This window comes from Poecilia latipinna, unplaced genomic scaffold (genome assembly GCF_001443285.1).
Source record: "Poecilia latipinna isolate Pla-1442-1.1 unplaced genomic scaffold, P_latipinna-1.0 Scaffold312, whole genome shotgun sequence".
NCBI lineage: Eukaryota > Metazoa > Chordata > Actinopteri > Cyprinodontiformes > Poeciliidae > Poecilia > Poecilia latipinna.
In genome coordinates this window covers 286,741-297,576 of record NW_015112928.1, presented here as the reverse complement: position 1 = coordinate 297,576, position 10,836 = coordinate 286,741, and the positions used below count along the sequence as shown (strand labels likewise).

Here is a 10,836-nt window from a genome sequence, read left to right as displayed (position 1 = left end):
TTTAATTTTTTTTTCTTTGTAAAAAAAATTTATTATTATTTAATTAAATATAATAATTTTTTTTTTTTTTTTTTTTTATTTATTTTTTTTTATTTTGTTTGATATGTGGTGTTCATCCTTCTCTTTTAAGTAAGTGTTTTTGTGCAGATTTCATATTTTTTCTGTTTTGTTTATTCTTTGAAGCACTTTTATCAGTACAAAGTGCTAGAATGAAACTTTCCTTCCTCACACGCTTTATTACTTTTAGATTCGATGGGAAAACAGGAATTCATTCTGAAATAGAAATGTCAGTTTTTGCTTGAGATGAAGCTGAAGCATGACTGACATAATAACCACAAAGTAAGCCCCGCACATTTGTACTTCACATTCCATCTGTGAACTGTGAATAGTGGTAATGGGTGGCAGGTTAAGTGACTAAGATTTGATTGGACAGTTTCAAAAGCCAACTCCTGCTGAACGAGGGCCAGCTTGGATGCGAATGTTGAGATATACATTACCATATCATCAGTGTAAAAGTGGACACTTCCACTGCTGATGTTACTGACAAAGTTATTTATATGCAGGATGGAAAGTACTGATCCTTAGACAGAGCAGTGTGATATATTGTGTTTTGTTATAATGTAACCATTATCATGGGAGGAATATAAAGGTGACAGACGGTTGTGAAGTCCATTTGGCCATATAGGGAATATTTAAGAGCCTTTAAAGCTTCGTCCACCAAATGTCTGAACATCTATGGTTTATTGAGGCATCTGTAAGCCGACACACTTTATTGCCAGACTTGGCTCGTGCACTTACCATCCTGCAATAGAAGAAAACACACCCACACAGAAAGTTTGCTGTTTGCCTTTGCTCTACCAAATCCTTAACAGCCGCGCTGTAGCCAGTCGCCATTCACGCCTTTGTGCTGTCAACAACATCTAAACGCATCATTTGTACTGCAGCAAACCATCCCGGTATGTATCCAATACCAAATGTTTGGCGACTCCTAAACAAAAAAACAAAAAAAAAAGGAAAAAGGAAAAAAAAAAGGAGAAGGAGGAGGGCTAATGCATAATTTGGTAGAAAACATTTTACAAAACATTTGGTAATAAGAAAAAAAAAAAACAAAAAAAAAAACGTCGGCATTGGCCCTGAGGCTTAAAGCAATTAATTCAGGATCCTGACATAAACTCTCCAATCCTTTGACAGCTTGGAGCCGAAATAAAAATGCTAGTTCTCCTGGGAACGGCAGGAGATAGCTGGCTCTTTTCTGGACTGTTTGCTCACTGGCCCTGAGAGCAATCTTCCCCAGTCAGAATGAAATGCAAGGACACAAACAATGTACCGACGAGAGAATAGGAGATGGGGAATGAACAGTTTGGACTATTTGCTCAGCAGAAGGGCAGCCACAATGGCCGGCCCATGGCTTTCCCATGCATCAAGCCTCTTAGTCGTAGGCCTCCCTTTGTTGCCTGGTTTCTTCTTCCCTGGCCAGATAAGAGCCCAGCTGCCCTATACTTTTAATTCCCATTGTACACCATACTGTATGGTCATTTATCTGTCTACTTTTTGCCTGTAGTGGTGGGTGTTGTCTAATTGAACAGGTTATCGCATGTGTATCTCTGTTGCCTGCATGTGTGCTCGTTTAAGGTTGAATCGCTCCCCACTTTGCTATAAAAGGCAGGGTTTAGGCCGGGGTTGGGGGGTATAAGGCCTGACCTCTCTTTTCGTCTTCGAGAGAGAAGCACAAGTCAATAACAGAGCGCGATAAAGATGCAGAATTTAACTTCAACCTAAAGCCAAATGTGTAATTTTTTTAAGCAAATCCTGAGATCTTTGTCTCCTTTACAAAAGCACTTATTTCCCCAAATTTCTGTTGGATTAAGTAAATATACCGTCTGAGGTGCTTACAAGTTCTTTATCTTTTTGGTTATAATAATTATAAAAAACCTAAAATATTAATTCTGAGAAAAAGGAGAAATCTAAGGGATAATTTAAAAATATATATATACATTTAATAAATAATTATACATTTAAAAATCCGTTTTTAGGGCTTTAAAATTTTAAACAACATTTAATACTTTTATAAAGACCGATGTTACTGAGAAAATAAAAAAAAATGTTTAAAAGGCAGAGGTCTCAGGAGAATCTGTGTCAAAGACAACTTTTTTAATACAATAAGGTAAAGGGGAGCCATCATCTTTATAATGACAATTAAATTGCCACACAAGCCTATGGTACTGATTATGCTGCAACAACAACAAACTAAAGAGGGGACAAAAGACAAAATTATTTCTAAAAATCAATTTTTAGAAATTTTAATTTCTGAAATGTATTTATTGTTTCAGGCTTTAAAGGACTACGAAACATTGTGAATTTTTAAAGAGATTCATGTTTTTGAACAAGTTATTGGCTTACGGAGGCATACAACAAATACTTTGGTGTGGTATTATTAAAGGCGCTCTGAGGTTTTTCATCCACACAAAATATGTTAGCGATGATTCATACATAAAAATTACAATAAGAAATTTTAAAAACTGGAGATGTTTAACAAAGAAAGTCTCATAAAATGTTAAATGTTTACAAAAAGCTGAATTTCCTACTTTTTTTTTCTACTTACACTTCTTTGAATCTTGATTTAATAGGGAAACCATGTTCTTTTTAAAAACAGAAAATAAAACTATCATAGTCAAACAAAGAACCAAACAAAGACTTCAAGTTAAAAGAGGAAACCCTCAGAGGGAAAAATAAGACCGCCATAGGAGCCGTTTGGTTGTTTTGCATTTACATTGAACTTTTGTCCGCTGAATGTGTATTCCCACTCAATCTGTGTGATATTGTCTATGTGGCAGGAAGTAGAAGCAGGCTGATTCTGATGCCAGGGCTGTGGAGAAAAAAAAAAAAAGAAGACTAGGAAAGGCTCTCTAACAAACAAACAAACAAACAAACAAAAAAAAAAAAGAGGAGCAGTGAAATGCATAGGAGGATCAATACACATAAGACGGAAGAGCGTATTCATGCATGTGAGCAGACACTTGCCAAAATACAAACACACAGCGAGACCCATCCCCCTCTGTAAAGGTTGTGGTGTCAGGACCCCTTGGGTGGTCAGACTCAGGATGATTTCGACACAATATGATGCTGTGAAGCAGCCCTTTAAAAAAAAAATAAAAAAGAAAAAAGAAAAGATGTTCACTGCCTGTTTTTACTGTCACATTTGTATAAAGCTCAAATGTTGTGTAAGCTTCCATTTTTTTCTCACTGGGGTTAAAATGTATTTAAACAGTGTGATGATCTGTGGTTACAAAAAGCCTTTTCTACTCACAGACGCAGCATGAAAACTGTTCTTTTTTTCGCCAGCATGAAAATACGACTCATAATGACTCCACAATGGTTTATTCTAATGGCTAAGCTCTTAATCTATCAGATCAGATTTCAAAGTGCCAGAAGCTGTGCCAAGGCAGGTTCCAGGAAGGAAAACCCTTTTGTTGGTTTGGGGGGGGCGATGTTGAAATTTCAAATGTGGGACCAGACTTCATTTTTGAATGAATGAAAAAAAAAAGAGAAAAGAAAAAGGTATGATATGGTGTGAAAGCACCCTAAAAACCTAGCATCATTAGGAAACAGCAAGTGCTTGTTTTTGCTTCCGCCTTTGGTGCACCGACAGTGCTTTGCCAGCATGTCAGACCTCAGGTACGGCAAGATAAATAGCCGTCTTATGTGTGCTTGTGAGAGCTAGGCTCCTTGTGGGGTGGTGCTCCCAGCTTCACGCTCCAGCAGCGCTGAAATAAAGCTCTGTTCGAGGCATTTCAACACCGCTTAAGGTTGTCCTTTGCCGTGTAATTTATGAGCTGAGAGGACTCCGTTTCTAAAGTTAACCGCGACCTACAATCTTCCAGCATTCATGGGTGGAGAAAAGAGCTGTGTGAGTCATAGGAAACTTACAACACTGCTCCACTTACCTGAAACAGTCTGAGGGGTGCCCACGATTCTCTCCCTGGTGTTTGGTTCAGTTGCTAAGCGTGGAGGTGATGTGACCCAAACTAATTGGATGTCCAGGTACTTTAACAGGTTAGCTGTCATCTGTAGGGTCAGTGTAGAGGTGCCAGGATGAGGTGAGGAACACTGGCTTCTCACCACAAGCTTCTCAGTGGGTGGTCAGATGGAAGCACAGAGAGGCAGAAAGACAGACAGACGGGCGATTTGCAAGGATCCTCTTGGTTGCAAGTACATTATAAAAAAGAAAATGAATCTTAAAATGGAGACATGTTCATATTTCTTTTAATGTTAAAATTAAGTTCAGACAAATTGTGAATGTGAAGCATGATGCTTTTAATTTCTGTTTTAAACAAAACTATAATTATGGTAGCATAGTTTTCTCCTTTCAGACCCAAGTTTATATATATATATATATATATATATATATATATATATATATATATATATATATATATATGCATATATATATGCTGAGAATCATTTTAGATCTGTCAACATTTAAATTTATATTGCCCTTCACTAACTTACTCACTATATTTTATTGCTGTGGTGCCACATAAAGGGAAATTGGACTGCACATTATCAGCTGATTTACATGTTGTTGCATCATAAAACTAAATGCCTGTGTAAGTATGCTTTGTTTGCATAACATTATTAATAAGAGCAGGAAAGAGGCATAACATAAAAATTACTGGCGTTTTGAAATTGCTACATGTAAGTTTTTGCTGTTTAATTCAAACAATTTGGAAAATATGTGTTGAAAGATTATTGCTTGTTTAAAAATATACGAAAGCAATTATGTATGCATTAGATATATTTAATAAAAATGTATTAAATTATTAAACAAAATGCACTGTAATTTCACTTCATAATAATACATTTAAATATGCATGTACTTCACAGTATTTGCATTACATAAATTGTTCTAAAATTTTAACCAGTGTGAGGGTCATTGCTTTGGTCCGGTCCAGGGTTACCATAACCACTGGTTATGGTGACCCAGTTTGGATGTTTTTTCTTTTTTTTTCTATACTTTATCTTTGGGGTCAACCAAAATTCAAAGAATTTACTTGTGCTTTCTAAAAATGTGTGCAATGAGAACTGAACACTATTTAGTTACATTAATATAATTTAATTAAAATCCCTTTTAAATGTTTTTAAGTATTTAGAGTTTGTAGTAACTTAAAATAAAGGTTTCCTTTAATTTCTTATATTATGCACATATCAAATTTTGTTTAGATTTTTTTTTTTTTTTGCAAAAAAAAAAGAAAAAAAGAAAAAAGAAAATGTATTCAGCACACATCTCAACTAGACACAACTATACCATCATATACCTTTTAAGCAGCCTATCAATGTCAACACCCGGTAAACACCTTTGACATACAGGCTTGAATGCGACAAGCGAGTTAACTAAACATTCCTGGGTGTTCTCCGTAAAGGCTCCCTCTTCCACAGGGCTGCACTGACCCATCTCACAGTCCAAACCCCACTTCAGAAAGATGCGCTAAAAAAATACTTTTCCTCCACGTTTTATCTTTGTGTATTTTAATTGCACAAAAGAATACTAAGACCCGTTAAAGTATCAAAACATTTTCAGGTGGAATAGTTACGATGCAGATTTCTTTGTAAATGCGATTTAAAACGGGAAGAGAGGGGAAAAAAAAAAAAAAAAAGCTCTGTGAGGATTTGTGAATTTGGGAGTATAATTCCGGCCCCAAGCTTATCTGCACACCCAGACTATTTGAGTGTTTTGAGATGCGGGCTCCCCGAGGACGGATCGAAGGCTTCCTAGTAGAACTGCACATCAAATAAATAGGAGGATGGGATTTATATGGAGGCTGTGTCTCTGTCAAACAGGGCTCTGCTGACTGAAGTGATCCCCACGGCCCGAGCGGAGGAGAGGAGGGAGAGGAAGCCTCGGAGGGAAGAGGGATAGCTCTGGAGGAGCCTCGCTGACGCACTCACGCTCACACAAACTCAAACACAATGTCCCCCTCAGTCCTGAGCTGTGACCGGCCCGTGGCATTGCCCAGGTATGTCAACTATGTTTGCCAAGCCATCCATCAGCAATTCTCCTTCCCTCTTGAAACAGGAACTTTTGTTTGAGACACGCACTTGTTCAGTCCGTCATTTGACTCAATTCAACCAGTTAATTTTCTTAAAAATGAAACAGAGGATTAGTTGCTACTTTTAAAAAAATTCTCATTATTTCCCTCCTATTTCAGGTTCCACAGCACAAATGTGCATGTCAAGGCAAGTTAGTACAGTTTAGGGACATCAGTGGCCCTTATCGCTGGTGACCAGGGTTAGCAAATAAAAAACACTGTAGAGAAGTTGAGCTGCATGGAAGCAGGGAAAGATTTATAGCTTTCCCTGCATGACACTCTCGCAAGACAAAGGCGTCCTTTTTTTATTTTCTGGTTAAGTGCTTGGATCAAGTTGGGACAGAAAAGAAAAGAAAATGTTGGATGACTGAAAGGTGTTATTTGTTATTTGTCATTTGTATGATACCTAAATGAAAAACAAATACCAGAAACCAACATATCATTACATTTAAGCGAATTTCCCCCGGTGACGTAAGCACAAGCATTCACCGTTGTTGGGCAGGTCGAACCGACTGCAATCCTCTCAGAAAGAGGCGACGTGTGGGCTGGTATGTTTGCTAAAGCACCTAAAGTTTGCTAGCTGGAGCCTTACTTCATTCCCTGAAACACAACCTTAATTTATCTTTTGCCTTCCACTCAGTGCCAGAGAGAGAGCAGATATCACTAAAAGTGCCATGTTAATGATTGACTCCTGGCGCACTGAGCATCTGAGATCGAGTGGCCACTTTGCCTGCACTTGTGCTGCATTTTCAGCCGTAAATGTTTGTGGTCCCACTATCCTCTTCAGGTTTCCATACAGTATTATTAGCACTGAAGGGGAGGTTAGGGTGGGGCCGAAACAAAGTTTCAATAAAGAACCATTGGCATGCTGAGGTAAATGGCAGATAAGAGTTTGTCTCCGACCCTTTCAGTGCTTTTTATATGAATGTGGCTGAGCAAACCTAATCTCCCCCTTCCAGATAAATCTGTCCCTGCTTTGTGAAAGCAAGTTCGTGCATTTGTATTACTCCCCTGCTCCAAAGTCGACTTTGACCAACTTGAAATGAGTCCCAGATTTCTCATTGACGGTTCAAGATGAAGAGCAAACTGAGATTAGGGGATGTTAATTAATTGCAGGGACTGTCCAAAAAAGCCTTTCCCTTTTTTATTTGCCCTCATGCCAATCAGTTTTTAATTTTTACTTCTGTTAATGATGCAAAAAAAAAAAAAAAAAAAAAAAACTGAAAGGATTATTTTCTGTTAAAATGCTAAAAGCCATACATATCTAACTACATAACATTGCCAATCCTGGTTTGCCATCATGGAAGGTAAAGGTAATTGCTAGTCTGTCATAGACCTTTACCAGCACAGACTTCTTCTGTCTTGGGGGATGAAGCAGTGTAAGAATGAAATACTAATATTTTAGCATTTAATAAAATGTTAATCTATAGATTTTTAATGTGATCAGATCAAATTAATTCAAGCAGTTAGAATTAATTATCCTAATTAATCGAGTTTTTATCAAATGCTAATTTAAGCGAAGAAAATAAGTCAAGCCTTTTGGTTCGAATACATTTTGGTTGATGATTTTTATTTTATTTTTTCAATTATTTTCAATGTCATCTTAAAAAGTCCTGTACATATTTTGGCTCTGAACCTTATCTGCTCTACTCACTTGCTGGACTGTCACAGCTAACTTTAATTCTGGAGACATTTCTTGCAGCAAGATATTTTGCACTCAGTTGAAAATGCATAATCAAAGTGGTGTGATGATTGGAAAACACTTTGTGTGATTTTCACACAGCGCACGGTCTTATTTAAGGTCCAACTGGGTCAAATAACAAAAAAGCTTCACCCAATCAACCACTCAACACAGTTTCCATTCCAGTTCACCGAACACTATGATGCCCTTTATCTGACCACACACATCCTGCGCATCTTCTTTCTGGTCGACAAACTTTAGTTACAGTACTACCAGCCACAGCGCTGGAGAGGATCCATCATCATTAATACTGACAGATAAATAGTTATCAGCTTCATTACAAATAATTGTCTAAAACATAATAATTATCAAAGCTTTGTAGTGATTGCTCAGTCCACTGAAATGTTTTTAAAATTAAAGTTGCTCAAAAATGGCAAACGTCTGACTTTGCTTTGGCCCCTTTTAAACTAATCAGTAGCTGCAGTAGGACTAAAAAATCTGAATTTATAGTAAATTGCTAAATTACTAGTTCTTGTCAGGTAAGACATCAAATGCTTCTAGTTTTTCAACCGAAATGTGTTAAAAACTAGCCAAAGCGGCAGGATGTAACTCTATGAAAAATATATATTTTTATGATATTTGTATTTGTTAAGACTGTCACTATGTTGTGGCAGTATGGCATGAGACCTTCTCTCAGTGTTACTATTGCCATCTGCAGAAGTGCATCGCCTCAGAAACAACCAATCAGAGCCAGTAGGAGGATGTTAGCGCTGTCAAACATGCTCATATACATGCTGATCAAATTACTAATGGCAGAAAAAAAATGGGACTACTGTTTATCCGCAATCATTGGTGGCCATGTTAACTTGCCATGGCAGGCTCTGTTGTCGAGAAGAAGCTGCAGTATAACAGAGAGAAAAGGGGAGGGTGTGGGCAACATCTAGACAAGCATAATTAACAGCACTGGGACCCTCCTCCTTACTCTGATTGGTTGTTTCTGACCAAATTTCCACTGATACTATTGGAAACACCGGAAGAAGTCAGAGAAAGGTGAATGTTTTTGAGCAATTATCTGTATACTTTACTGCCACAACAGAGTAACAGTTTGAACAAATATATATATAAAAAAATATGTTTCAAATAAAAGTTACATACTGCAGCTTTAATTGTCCATTTAAAACTCTCTGTTTTGCAATCTTGTTCTTGACAGACGTAAAAATGTGACTCAAATTTCAGAACATGAAGCAGCTACACTGCAGTTGTCACATGAAGATACTTCAAAAGGAGCTTTATCGTCTGTCAGCTCGAATATGTCACCATAACCTCACAATGTTTAAATAGATCCAGATTATCTCCCTTTAGTTATTGCTGCGTCATGGTTATATTTTATTTTTTTGAAAACCTTGTGTACAAACCGTAGGTTTCAAAACCGAGTGACAAGGCTTGTCTCTGCGACGAGACTGTTGGGTCTCAGGATAATGATGAATCAAGGGGAACAATAAGTGTGAGCTTTGTTAATTTAAAACATAGTAATGCACGGTAATGTCACACTATGTCACTGTTCTTTCCATCCTCTGCAGAAATTCATGGATGTTCCTGTGAGGGCACACATCCAGGCAGACCCACTTTCACCTCCCTGCATCATTTGAGCTGAAAGCTCCTTCCTGTCGATGCACTTGGCTATATCTGCGTCTGACCTGTCTGCCATATGTAATATCAAAGCCTCTGTCAGCACGGAGCTGAATGGGAACAAAAGAGATGCCTCTATTAATGATTAACTGTTCTAAAAGCCCCGGCTTTTGTATTCCCATGGTGCCCAGGCTATCTGGCCACCATGTGACATGCTCACAGCATTTTTTGAGCAGATTGGGGGAAAGCTAGTGAGCAAACACAGGTGCTTTGGAGCAGCGGTGCCGACGCTGTCAGGGACAACCACAAACAAGAGCAGCTATGCCTGGCTAAATGAATCCCCACCCCTCCCAGCACCATCACCACCTCCTCAACCCCCCGCTCTGTCACCAGCTAACTTGTTTGCTAGCTCACTATAGCTTTCTCCTTCTGCCTGGTCGCCGCCCCCTCCACCCGCCCCTCTTCCTTGCACAAATGCAATGTCCGCTGCAGCCAGGCTCCAGAACTTCTCACACTCTCCAAAGAAACAAACAAATAAAAGTGAGGACGGCCGACCACTTCTTTGAGGTGATGGCATTTGCTTCGGTCATGACTAGTGGGAGAGCAAACAAATTAATGGTGTCCGTGTTTTCACTTTCTAAACCAAACTAAATGTCTTTTAGTTCAAGTGGGGCAATACGACTGACCCCGGTGTCAAATGCTGCGTAATGGTTGCACACTCTTGCACTTGAAATGCTGAGAAGAGGCCATAAGAAATTAACCAGAACTTGAGTATTGCTATATAGAAGTAGAAAAATAACAAAGTAAACTTGTAAAAATCAAAATAATCTATTGAAAAGGGAGAGTATTTTAGCAGCAAGCTGTAACCAAAGATGACTGAAGTGCTTAACCTTTTCATCACGGTGACTTGGGGTGCTGTGTCTCTCAAGTTTGATAAGACAATCAGATGATAGGATGGCGTTATCTTAACATGGCTTTTCCGGCTGGGAGACAAATGAACAGCGAGTGATAAAGGGAACAAAAGCTTTGCTCTTATAGGCCGGTACCTCAGAGCAAAGGGAAAATTATCAGAGTGGAAAATTCACAGAAGGTGCCCATATCTCATTTTCAATTTGGCTCTCAAGCTAAATCACAGGAACAGCTTTTTTTTTTCTTTTTTTTTCTTCTTCAGCATTTTATATCTTTATTATCTAATGATGGATTTTGGGTTTGAAGACTGCACGTACCTGACCCTGTAGATCAGTTATCAAAGGATAAAAGTGATAAAATGCTTCACAAAAACTGAGCATCAGGGAGAGAGGAAATAAATCTATCAACATACAAGTAGCAAAAACAGAAAAAAAAGGTCTGGCTATAAAAGATGAGAAATCAAGGAAAAAGCGAAAATGTCAGCGCTGTTTCTTGTGTTTGAGATGAACAGTGTCTTCCAGAAAAAAAAAA

The 10,836-nt window shown here is 38.1% G+C and overlaps 1 long non-coding RNA gene across 1 annotated transcript in view; it reads left to right on the top strand.

Moving 5' to 3' along the window:
* LOC106948909 (uncharacterized) overlaps positions 1 to 10,543 on the top strand; it is a 29,555-nt gene extending 19,012 nt beyond the window's left edge. The window contains exons 2-3 of the long non-coding RNA XR_001425281.1: positions 5,839 to 6,014; positions 9,348 to 10,543. This is a non-coding gene — a long non-coding RNA (uncharacterized LOC106948909). The remainder of the gene's footprint in view (positions 1 to 5,838; positions 6,015 to 9,347) is intronic.
* Positions 10,544 to 10,836: the final 293 nt, after the last annotated feature.